The following is a 12,052-nucleotide window of genomic DNA, read 5'->3' on the forward strand; positions in this document are numbered from 1 at the left end:
TTTCATTTTTAAAACAGAACATCACCATCATCATTGTGTTCTATGCAGCTGGGAGTACTTCTTGGGTCCCCCCATGCACCCACTGGTAGATTTTGTCTAACTTGCTAGGCCTAACTGACTCAGGAACCTGGGTTACAATTTTAACTTCACTTATTTCCTGGAGGAGGAAACTGCCGGGGTAAAATGGACCCCGAGGGAACAAAACATGATGTGAATTTGAGGCTAGCAGTAGGCGACATCATCAAACAGGTCTGTGAGCAGACTCACGGACGCCTCAGTGTCCATGGCTGTGCAGGGATTTATTTTTGACTAACAGTTTACCAACAGGCGGCTTCTAATTACCTGCCCTGTGGCAAGCTGCCGACCCAGCGAGGTGGAAAGATGAAGACAATCACAAATTCTCTCACTTCTTCAGTCTCTGGTGAGGACCAGGACCCGCTCATCTCTGGGTCCAGGACGCCTGCCTGGACACACGGCTTCCATGGTGGTCCACCTGTCCCCTCCTACAGGTCGCTTTCCCATGGCTGCACAGCAACCTGGCACGGGCCATACCTGACATCGCTTTCACGGAAGGAAACGTCTCTACCACATACCAGCACCAGTACTAGTACTAGTGCCAGTACCAGCACCAGTACTAGTACTGGTGCCAGTACCAGTCTTCTCAGAGTGCAGTGGTGCCCTGCTGCATCACTGTAAAGCTGTTGACCCCTCCTGATCATGGCGCGCAAATATGACCTCATCAGTTAAAGAAAGCTTTGTTGGGAGAGGTTTGCACGTTTCCTTGGTCTTGCTTGGCTCATCACCATGGCCCTGTGTGTTGTGGGAATCTTACATTCCCAATAATTCCCAAATGTTTTAGAAATAAATTTAATCTTCTTCCTATCAGAACCTCTTCATGCTTTATTTTGTACGTGTGGTGATGGATACACACAAGCGTTTGATGAGGAAACTGTGTTGATTTTGCGTTTCTCATTGTTAAGAAAAGGAACTCAGGGAGATCCAGGACAGAGGTACCAGACCTGGACCCCGTGAACCATGGCTGTTCTGATTTTCAGTCGAACTATCAGTGGCAAAAATGGATGGAGAAGAGTGTGAGGGTTATACAACTTTCAAGAAGTTGAATCCTAAAAACAAATGAACAAGGGGGGTTTCCTGTACCGGTCCTCTGTGCAGCACCACGTCCTCATCAAGCAGGACCTGGCAGGCGTTTTCTGGCAGGAGCACTTGCAGCTCCGCTTGCTTCCACTCCACTCCATCGTCATGCCTGGAGAGACATGAGATGTACGATGCAGAGGAGGATGAGAAATCTGGATTATGATCAGCTTGCTCTTGTCCTACACCACAATGGCAGTGTAGTCCTGCAGTTTCAAGTAAATTACTTGCGTCTTCAAGATTCCTGTAGGATCCCCTCCTCATTCCTCAGCTCATCAAATGCCTCTCGCTCACTGACATAAAAAAGCTTAAATAACCCCCTAAAAAGTGGCTCAGTGCAGTGGTAATGGACTACACGTTCAGTGACTGTGTGGAGCCTGGGCTCCCCCGTGAGGAAGCACTGAGAGACACAACATGGCGGTGACGTGATGGAGGAGAAATAGTTAAGCTCCATTTTAAAAGTAACTTTTGTTTCTTTTAGAGGAAGAAGTTGAAAATCAGGACTGAGTGAAACCAAAAGTACATGCAACACTTCTAGCAGCGCTGGCCTGTTGACTAATCTGACCTGCAGGACGAGAGGTCACCACGCACCTGTTGCATGCTGACATGCCACACCTGGCAGTTGGAGGGATCTTCCTGGTCAGAGTGCTCGCCCCAGCAGTTTGTAACACACTCATCAACCAGATGTGTGTCAACAACAGCCATCGTAGATCTTTTACTTTTTTACTTTTATCTTTTACTTAATATAATAAATAATAATAATAATAATAATTAAAGCTGCAAGCAGCGTTGTTAGGGCCTGAGCCCCCGCGCGGCCTACGGCCGCGTCCTTGACACTGGCCCGAATCCAACGGTGTAATCGGCAAATCCCTAGGCCTTGTAGTTTAGGAGATACGAGCCTCAGTTCGCTGCACAGTGTGACTGCAGAGTTGAGATCCGGCCCTTTAAGAGCCCCTCCCTTCTCTGCTCGCTCTCTGCCATCTGTGTCAGAGTGGAGAGCAGAGGAGGATTTGGCAGTTTAACTGTGAAACACAGTCATAACTCAGCATATGTTGGTCAAAAGTGTAATGTAAAGACATCAGTTCGTAGAGTTTTTTGTCAGGAATTCAATGGTGTGCTTTTTGAAGGTGTGAGTGTTTTAATTTAGAAGCGACAAGTGTTTGTTTGAGAGTATGTACATGAGGGCAGAGAAGCTCGAATTTTGGTTTCCATGACTACAGTAAACAAATGTCTGCCATCTCTGTCAGAGCTGAGAGCAGAGCTGAGAGCAGAGCTGCCAGCCGGCCCTTTAAGAACCCCTCCCCCGCTGCACTTTCTTTGATCTGTGCTAGAGTGGAGAGAGTGGAGGATTAAGAGAAATGTAGTGTGTAAAAGCTGAATAAGTCGGCCTACGTTGGTCAAAAGTAACACAAAATACCATATTTTTGTAGGGATTTTTGTTAGGAATACAGTGATATGTTTTTAAAAGCTGTGCGATGTATGGTATAGACGTGAGAAGCATTTGTTTGAGAGTATGTACCATGAGAGGACACGGCCTCCCCATTGACTTCCATTGTAAGCGTGAAACGTGTCTCCCCCACTTTGAGAGCTTATAAAATGGGAACCGAGCGCGTAGTATATTATTCTTACTGAACTTTTAATCAGCACAGTTGGGAGAGTAATGTGTGAAAGTCTGGAAGCGATGCCATTTACGGTTTAGGAGGAGATAGATTTTGTTCGGGGAGTAAAAAAAGTCCTGATTTTGACAGTTTTGTCCAATTTGTGGACATTCTGTTGGAGATAGGTGAGGGGTCAGAGTGTAAGAATTGTTCGTCTTGATGAGACGAGTCCAACGGTGTTGGTCCCATGTCTGTGGGAGTTTTGTGTGAGGAGTTATAGCGCGAAATTAAAAAAAATTATCTTTTTTTTGTGTGGCTCCCTAGGTGGCGCTATAGACTTTAGTGGCGTTTTTGTTTTTGATTAGTGAATGTTGAGACATACCGAACGATTGTGCCGAAATTCAGCGAATTTCATGCATGTTCAGGGGGTCAAATTAGATTATGCGCGTTATGCGCATATAGCGCGCACTCATTGAGAGCAAGAACAGTATAATACCAGGTTTTGAATGGGTGTGTATGTGAAAACTGGCTCCGGGCCGTCTGGCCCAGTTGCCTCATGGGTGTTGGGGGGGCCTGGGACACTGTTTAGTGTGTGTTTTTAGTGTTTTTAGTGCTGCTAATGTGTTGCTCTGCCGAGCAAACATAATAGGGTCTTCGCCAGAAGTACCTTCTGGCTCAGGCCCTAATAATAATAAACATAATAGGGCGGCCCAAATAATCATAAAACGAAAGAGTGGCGTTTAAATTTTTGTTGAATGCGTTTAGGCTTTTTTTCCCACTTAGGAAGGGGGATTCAGATTGGAGGCGGTGCCTTGATGCTCACAGGGCAGCCCGACAGTGACGTCACTGTTACTGTGCTGTAGAATGATGGGTGTGCTAGCGATGGAAAAAGGAGCCTCCTGGCCTGGGTGTGACATCGGTAGCACTTTGTCTGTATACACCCGTCAATTGAGGATGACATTATGTAAACCACTAGGTGGCACTGTAGGTCAAAGTGGTGGGTCTGGCAGGTGGAACCTACCAGCGGTGCGGTTGTGGCAGGGAGGTGGTCTGCTCATAGCTGCCTGAAACACACCAGTAGAAGTTAATCCTGCCCTCATTTCCACTTGGGCCTTTGACACCACAGTTTTCCATGCATTCCCGTCCTGTAGCCGCTGTGCCGGGCTCTCGACTGACAGTCACACTGGGAAAATGGCCGGTCGCCACGGGGCTCGGACAACCGTTCGCACCTACAGACCAGATTTAGCACCTGCAGTTAACCCAGCACCACGTTTTAGGTGTGTGGAGGAACTCTGGAACCTGTAGCTGTGCGGGGACAGCGCTACCCCCCCCACCACTGGGGACAGAGAAGACAGTGAAAAGCACAGGAGTTTGTCTTTAATCTCTGATTGTCCATTTACATGAGAGCTGCAGACGCATCAGGTGGCGTGAGGCTGAAGACAGACAGCGACTCCACAGTGGGTGCATTTCAAATTTCAGACAAGAAACACAAACGTCAAGATGTTGCAACCACATAGGTCCTGAAACAAGATCACCAGGTCACATGACAAAAGGTTGGCACATGTAAAGGTTCATCGATAGGACACCACCTATGGTGGGGCTGCCCAAAGTGGGGCCCGGGGGCCAAATTTGGCCCATCAAATGTATAAACATGAAGGATCCTTGAAAAAGAACTTTCCATGATTTGATCAGGACGTCGGCGTCGGCACATACACACTGAAAAAAGACATTCTGGTAACACAGTGTTCAAAAATTCAGTTTGAGTTTCTGCTTTCCAGGCTTCTGCTTCTTTTGACATTTTTTCCTTCTCGACAGAAAAGTCACTCCCAGGAATGCTGGCAGATTAAAGCGGATTAATAATCTATACAGGAAGACAGATGGTAGATACATGTATGTTGAGTGTGAAATACTTAGAGAAGAACCAACAAAGACAGGGAGGGAAACGACAGAGCTCCGGCGATAGTATGGACATATATTTGATACAAATTAAATTAGAAGAAAAACACCACTAATATTACATATCAAGATTCTATAAGAATCAAAATGGGAGAATACAAATGTTATCACATGCTAAACACGGACTGAACATGAGCCTCTCACCTTTCAGACCCACAAAGAACAACAACTCTGCCTTCACAACTACGAGCACAAAGTTCATCTTTAAATGAATGCCTACTGACTGAACGCGGTTAGGACACATGAACACACAACCAGTCCTTTCGTTTGAGACGCACAAACACAACAGAACGGTGAAAAGAACTTTGCAGTGGGACGTGAACAGAACAGCAGCTGTTCCTGATGGTTTGTTGGAGGGCAACAGAAGTCTGTCAGACATCCCAGAGTCCAACACTGGAGAAATGAAACCCCAGCCAGATCAACTATGGGGAAGAGGCAACACTGCCGCCTCAGCGACGAGGCCCTCGTATCCAACCCTTCTGGAGGCACTTTGAAGGAATCGGTGGACGGGAGCAGGAGGACTTCATTCCTCAGTCTCACGTTTGACAGCGATGCTTCACAATCTCCTCTTAAGACGCACAATGGCAGAACGAGACAACACAAATTGTGTCTTCAACCATCTTTTCACGTGTGTGTGTGTGTATGCAAGTGATTATTTATCTTAAAAAGACGATGATTGTAAAAGGGATGAACTGTGTCTGGCTGGCTGTTGTCTTTTAGTCGCATCTGATTCAGTTTCCAGTGACATAAACATCGGAATTGTGATGCGAATCATTAAAAGCAGGCCGCCCACTCAGGGACTGCCGGTCTCTTGGCACTGATGTGAGTGGAATGTACAACACTTAAATCAGCACAAATGAAAGCTCTTGGTTGGCACCGTGAGGTCTTCACGTGAGGACGATGTTGACCTCTCTCTGCTTCACCGACCGCTGCACAAAAGGCACATTTGCAACACACCTCCATCCTACGTTTTAGTCTTGCACGTCTTCAGACACACATGTCTACAATGCCCTCGTCTGCGATCAGACATTGATTCTCGAGCCCTGGGGTCATGTCCCGCATCTTCAGCCGATCCAAGTCGATGGGGCCTTGCCAGGAGACGTCGGGCCCTGTGGAGGATTGACTGCTGTTGGGCTGCAGGCTGGAGCCACTCCCCGAGGAGTAAACTCCCGAGTCTCCACTGCCTTTGCTGTTCTGACGGCTGTGTCTGCCACTGGAGATATCACAGGAAAACAACATAGGTTTTTTTGGTTTAAATATATACGTGTGTGTGTGTGTGTGTGTGTGTGTAGCTGTGAACCTTCCCTGAATAAATACAGCTTCAAATCAAGTGCCAAATCTTGAAGGACAACCCACAAAACAGCTGCAGAGGACGTTAGCATTGCCGCACGCTAGCAGACCACCTCAACATCCATCAAACAGACCAGACTCCAAAACCACCTTTACCTGCGTTAAAAGAACTCGCGTTGAGTTTGCCATTCAGTGTGAAAGAGCTGTTGATGACACTGAGATGTTGGTGTTTTAGACTCAGACATGTCGTGGAACGACTCTCCTAACCAGGCGCAGTGATTTGACGCAGCACCTCTAAAGCTTCATTGTAACATTGGTCAAAGGAACCAAACGCTTGTGGATGTCTGGGAGCGACTGCAGCTACCGATCATGGTCCACGGTCAGAGCGGACGAACCAAGACCCTGATCCTGAGCTACCTGAACCACAACACAGGAGGAACTGCAGGCTTTGGAAGCTGACTGAGGAAGACAAGACAAGAGGCTGAGGCAGTCCAAGTAGCTCCAGGTATGAATCTGATAAAATAACAACTTCTCCAAAGTGCCACTCCGTCCTAAAGGTGGTTTACTGATTGCGTTTGTAATGTAGCACCCTGTTTCCTGGCCCCTGGACCTGGGACACGCAGCGATAAGAGGCTCATTGCTACTCAGGCACTGAGTTGTGTGAATCAGAGACACGTGACTGCAGTGCTGAATGATCACTTTGGTGTAGACAGTTCTGCCGACGGGCCCTGCTCCATTCCTCCTCTTCCCTCTTCTTCTCCCCGTCTCCTCGCTGCACAGCAGCAGTGATTCAGCAGCCCCTCAGACTCCAGTGGCTCAACTAGCCTGCGTGTATACAAGCATGTTGCTACGCATGACATCACCACTGATTACTGTCATCGTACCAGTTCAGCGCTGATGTTCCGCTGCCTTTTAGTCAACAAGGTGTCATAATGACCAGCAAAAGCTCCAATTAAAAAATGAGTTTCAGTCACAACACACAGCATTTATTTTGAAACACTGAATTTGGCTCCAGGCAGAAGGAGAGTTTGTGACTCTTTTCAATGCTGAGTCACTGAACCAGGAATGAATGTGGACACTGCTGCTCTACTTCTGTACCGCCCTGCAGCGCCGCCGCCATCTAGGTATGTTTGATTCGATGCAGTTGATACAGACACTGTCACAGAGGCTTCAACCCAGATCCTGATCCTCTTACATTCTCATGAACTGAATAGTTCTGAAGTCGTGCAGCTGTCCACAATGTCACGAGTCTTAACATTGTACATTTGATGAAACGTGGTAACATGAACATTGAGACAAATGAGTGACCAACCTGCTGTCAGGGTCCAGGCCTGGTGAGGGCGCTGGCAGGACCTCAGGGGGAGGGTCGTGGATCTCCAGGAACAAAGGTTCGGGACAGATGTACACCTTATCATGCAACAGCTCCACTTCTGGATCCAGTGAAAGGAGGTGAGGGATATCGGAGCCAGGAGAGTCACAGAGATACTGGAGGTGAGGAAGAGGAGGACAAGAGACGGAGAAGTGGTTGTTGGTGAGACTAAACTGGCTCAGCCGCATTTCCTCTACCAAAATGAAAAGCCATTCTGTGCTTTGTTTAATTCAACCGGCCAAAAGGTTGACAAAAAGCAAGGATTATTGAAGATATTTGCATTTAATATCAAAAAAGTAACAGTAACGTGGAGTCGGCCACTGACTGCCTGCACTAACGGTAAGACTCTCCTCTCTCCTGCTGACTGGGCCCACATTCATGACGTGACTGGGATGAACGAGCCTCCCTGTTCACTGCAGACCGGAGCGCCCAGCCAGGACACTTGGATTCAGGAAGCTCAGACGCATCTGATGGTCTTAATATGTTTGTTGGGGTTTTTTTACGTTTGAATGGTTGGTCACCATTCACCTGGTAACAGTACACTGGTGAATCTTTCAACTCCTAACCAACAGTTTAGGTAACAGCTAGCTTAGCTCAGTAGCCTCTGGCCATGCCTCTCCCGTTGTACCGACAGCAGACACTGGACACCGCAGTGGTTCACTTTTGCCTCTTCAGCCCAAAAAAGTGTTTTGTGTGACATGACAACAAGCTAGCTGGTTAACACGCTGGTTAACATGTCTAATACCAGTCTTTGCCTCAGTGGAGGTGCACCATCTGTGGAGCAGTGGTCCTCACTGTGGCTGGGAGAGCCAATGGTTGTCTGTCTCTCTGTGTTGGCCCTGCCATGGACTGGTGACCTGTCCAGGGGGAAGGCTGCTGGGATAGGCTCCACCCCCACCACCCTTAACCGGATAAGCGGTAGAAAATGGATGGAGGGATGAAGGTACGACATCTCAGACAGCCCCTGCTTACACATAGCTCCTTTTAAGAAAACCCCTGATGCATAACGGTACGACAGCAGTTACTGAAGTAGCAACTAACTCAGTGAGCAGTACTATCACGTGGTCTTGGTCCTGTGCTGTGTCAGCGTGTACCTCTTGTAACGGCGGTGGAAGCAGAATGGGGGGGTAGAACGTTGCCTTGATGGTCTTGTAGCACCGAAATGAGACAAACACTGAGAGAAACACAACCAGGAAACAGACAACCAGAGAGACCAGGAAGTACAGGAAGATCTTCCACCATGGTACAGCACCTGTTAGTGAGCGAGCAAACACACACACACACACACACACACACACACACACATCATATCATATCTAGCTGTACTCGCGCATGCATGCATATCCACAAACATGGTCTTACAGCACCAGCATGACAATATAAATGTGGGGAGTTTGAAGTTATAGATTCCATTTGCCCACACAGCAGGGATTTTACATTGACCGATGATACCGGGATTTTTTATGATTTGGTCTTTCTAGGACTCCTCTTCACCACCTCCAAATTTTTCACAGATTCACTATAATATATATATATATATATTTATATTTATATATATATATTTATCCACAGTCGTCCTCAAAATTATTCATATCCTTGCTAATTCTTGTGATTTTGTGTGTTTTCAAATTTGGGTATTAGTTTTATGTGACCAACAATTGAAAGAATGACAATAATACAAAATTTAAAAAAAATAATTCTGGGGTATTTTATTGATGGAGTTCCAAAAAAGGCCAAGCTCAAAATTATTCATACCCCTGACAATATTTCAACAACGATGTGCCAAATGTGGTAATTTTTGTCCCATAATTCCTTCAAGATGTCACAATGGAATAAAACCTTTTATTTAACATTGTTGGCCAAATGCTAAAGCGACAAAAGACATCTTTCCAGAAGCGTCTAAATGGTGGGAAGTGTTCAGGTCGTTGTCCAGGTGGTCATCATGGTAAGAAGAAGGAGCTCAGTGAGGACCTACGTCAGCGTCTTGTTCGCACCCCCAGAGAAGGAAAGGGTTACAATGCCATGTCCAAGCAGGATGGTGTCCCTGTCTCAACCGTCCAGAGCATCAACAACACGCACAAGAGCTTCTTCACTGTCAAAAACCTCAGTGGGTGTGGCCAAAAGCGTAAGGTGTCCCCCAAACTTGCCAGGAAAATCTGCAGAGAGATCAACACCAACCCCCGGACCACAACCAAGGCCCTAATTCAAAGACTTGAGCAGACAGGGACAAAGGTGTCACAGTCCACCATTGAGCGAGTTTGCACAGAGGAGGTCTCCATGGACGTAAACCTCGGAAGACGCCGCTGCTCAGGAAAAAACATCTGGTAGCTCGCCTGGCCTTTTGTAGAGGTCCTGAAGCAAGAGCCCAGCTTTTGGTCCACTGTCCTGTGGTCTGCTGAGACAAAGCTGGAGTTATTTGTCCACATGGATACTCAGTATGTCTGGAGGAAGGAAGGAGAAGCCTGTAGACCAAAGACCACTGCCCACTGTCAAGTATGGTGGTGGAAGCACGATGCTATGGGATGTTCCTCTTCCAGTGGCACAGGGAATCTCGTCAAGGTCCAAGGTACCATGAAAAAGGAGGATTACATCAGGATACTTGATGGAGATGTCAAGGAATCTGCTGTGAAACTCCAGCTTGGCCAAAACTGGATGTACCAGCAAGACAATGATCCTAAACACACTGCCAAGGTAGTGAAGAGATGGTTCAAGGACAATGACATCAATGTCCTGGAGTGGCCAAGTCAAAGTCCTGACCTCAGTCCCATTGAGAATTTGTGGCATCGCTTGAAGACCAGAGTGATGGCGAGGAAACCAACCAACCTGACCCAGCTTGAGGCACTCGCCAAGGAAGAGTGGGCCAACATCCCCCAGACATATAGATCTATCTATATATTATAATATAATAATTATTTTTATATATATATATATATTCCCTCCCAGGGGCAGAAGAGCACTGAGCTGGGAGGTGACCCCGCTTTGCATACCTCCTCCTCTCATGTCAGACGGATCACATGACCAGGTGAATGTTACACTTTTTGCTGTTTCTCCATTCACCTGCTCAGGGGAAGTTTCTGTTTTCTCTTTCTTTCAAGTGGCCCCTCCCTATGGTGAGATGCTGGAGGCACGAAGGCAGGATTTTTGGTCAAAGTCAAGTCTGACAGTTTAAAATGTGTTACCTTCAGTCTGCATGCACAGAGGCGAGGTGAAGTCGCTGATCTTGCTGTAGAAGTTACTGCACGACTGGACCCTCACACAGTACCACGTCCAAGCTTTCAGTTCTGGCAGAGTCACGATGTTTGCAGAGCTCATCAAAGTCTCAGTTGTCACGAGCTGAAAAACAAAGGAGAGGCGGGGCTTAAACATGAGGAATAATTCATCACTCATAAACTAGCGCACCGCAATTTATTTTCAAGGCAATGAGCAATTAGATAATAAGGCAATCGATCAGCGAAGATGTCAGCGCCAAAATTAGAAAGTCAAGTTTGAAAGAATAAATAGACAATAATACTTGCAGAAAAAAGCGATATAAAAGAGAGAAAAGAGCAAAAAAGACACAGAAAGATAGCGATACCTCTATATACAGATCTACCTACATAGACGGACGGATAGAGAGAGAGATAGAAAGAGAGATAGAAAGATGATGGATAGATGATAGATAGATGATAGAGAGATAGATAGATAGATAGATAGATAGATGATAGATAGATGATAGATAGATGATAGATAGATGATAGAGAGATAGATAGAGAGATAGATAGATAGATAGATAGATGATAGATAGATAGATGATAGATAGAGTGATAGATAGATGATAGATAGATGATAGATGATAGATAGATGATAGATAGATGATAGATAGATGATAGAGAGATAGATAGATAGATAAATAGATAGATGATAGATAGATAGATGATAGATAGATGATAGATAGAGTGATAGATAGATGATAGATAGATGATAGATGATAGATAGATGATAGATAGATGATAGATAGATGATAGATAGATGGATAGATAGATAGACAGAGGATAGATAGATGATAGATAGAGAGATGATAGATAGACAGATAGATAGATAGATGATAGATAGATGATAGATGATAGATAGATGATAGATAGATGATAGATAGAGAGATAGATGATAGATAGAGGATAGATAGATAGATAGATAGATGATAGATAGATGATAGATAGAGTGATAGATAGATGATAGATAGATGATAGATAGATGATAGAGTGATAGATAGATGATAGATAGATGATAGATAGAGTGATAGATAGATAGACAGAGGATAGATAGATGATAGATAGAGAGATGATAGATAGATAGATAGATAGAGTGATAGATAGATGATAGATAGATGATAGATGATAGATAGATGATAGATAGATGATAGATAGATGATAGATAGATGATAGATAGAGAGATAGATGATAGAGGATAGATAGATAGATAGATGATAGATAGATGATAGATAGATGATAGATAGATGATAGATAGATGATAGATAGAGAGATAGATGATAGATAGAGGATAGATAGATAGATAGATGATAGATAGATGATAGATAGATGATAGATGATAGATAGATGATAGATAGATGATAGATAGATGATAGATAGATGATAGATAGATGATAGATAGATGATAGATAGAGAGATAGATGATAGATAGAGGATAGATA

The sequence above is a fragment of the Aulostomus chinensis genome, chromosome 12 (genome assembly GCF_037954235.1).
Source record: "Aulostomus chinensis isolate RoL2024-O1b breed Wild chromosome 12, RoL_Achi_v1.0, whole genome shotgun sequence".
Taxonomy (NCBI): domain Eukaryota; kingdom Metazoa; phylum Chordata; class Actinopteri; order Syngnathiformes; family Aulostomidae; genus Aulostomus; species Aulostomus chinensis.